The sequence below is a fragment of the Opisthorchis viverrini genome (genome assembly GCF_000715545.1).
Source record: "Opisthorchis viverrini unplaced genomic scaffold opera_v5_67, whole genome shotgun sequence".
In the NCBI taxonomy this organism is placed as follows: Eukaryota; Metazoa; Platyhelminthes; class Trematoda; order Opisthorchiida; family Opisthorchiidae; genus Opisthorchis; species Opisthorchis viverrini.
The window spans coordinates 1490942-1492298 of NW_008751722.1; positions in this window are offsets into that span (position 1 = coordinate 1490942).

Below are 1357 nucleotides of genomic sequence, written 5' to 3' on the forward strand. Positions count from 1 at the left end.
TCGCGGGACACTCTCCAGTATAGCTCAATGGATCGCTGAGGTGCGCAAACCGTCACACCACGGTAAGGTCCAGTCTCTTCGTGACGGAACGTTGGTATTCGGTGATTAGTACTTTCACGGTGATATCCTTCTCGTGCTGAAGCTTGGTGAGCAGTCGGGTGGGAATATCTGATTCCTGTGGAGACTGAAGACCAGCAACGAAAAATTAGACACTTGGACGGATCCTGTGTAAGTGACTGCAATTGAAATTTTTCACACTTGTTTGACGACGCTGGCTGAAGTGACGTAATCATTGGCATCGCACTTGGCTAAGTTGAGACAGCTATATGGAATATTAAATACTGAACGTTGCTCACCGAAAATTTCACAGAGTTGTTCCACTCTTTGTGCAAAGTTTAGATCCTTTGGATATTTGGGAAGAATGAATTCCGTGAACCGATCGTGCTCGAGGGTTCCAAGTTCTCGCACTGAGAGGCGAGATTTTCACACATCATCTTTGTCGCTAAATACATTATGGAAAATATCTTCCGGCGACTGTACCATGAATCGAATGTGAGACCAGATGACGGTTCGTAGAGGAATTTGGTAACAATTGCTGTGGTGGAATCGGCAAAAGATAATGAAGTACCAGCGCGCTTCGCACATTCATAGTGCTGCTGCAAGACTGGGTAGTTTGGATCTCCAGCCTCACGCTTGTGGATGTGCTAGTTGTGATAGTAGACAATTTTTTCTACCTGGGCGTCTGTATCGGACCCGGTGGTCTAGCGGAAGATATTTCCATCCTGATGAGGAAGGCCGGGGCACTTGTGGTTTAGGCGTGGAATCAGCTTATCAGTCAAGGGTCGAGTTCACAATACTGCGGTGCGATTCATATTGCTAAACGGGTCAGAAACATTGTCGTTGCGTGCCAAGGACGTTAAAAGACACAGTGTTTGATCTCGATGTCTTCGGTGCATTATCTGAGTCTGGTGGTGTAGTAGCTGCTTCGGTGTGTCAGAGAGTTTGCGCGTGTGGATTGAGAAAACAAAGCCCAGGTCCCCTACAAACAAGGTTGGACAAGTTTTTGCTGCAGTACAGAATTACGCCGCACACTACTACTGGTCAGGCTCCCTGCGAATTGCTAATGGGACGAAGACTTCGAACACGTTTGGATCTACTGCGGCCGGATTTGGCGCTTAGGTAGGCGTGGTATCAGCTTATCAGTCAGTCAAGGGTTTCACAATACTGCGGTGCGATTCATATTGCTAAACGGGTCAGAAACATTGTCGTTGCGTGCCAAGGACGTTAAAAGACACAGTGTTTGATCTCGATGTCTTCGGTGCATTATCTGAGTCTGGTGGTGTAGTAGCTGCTTCGG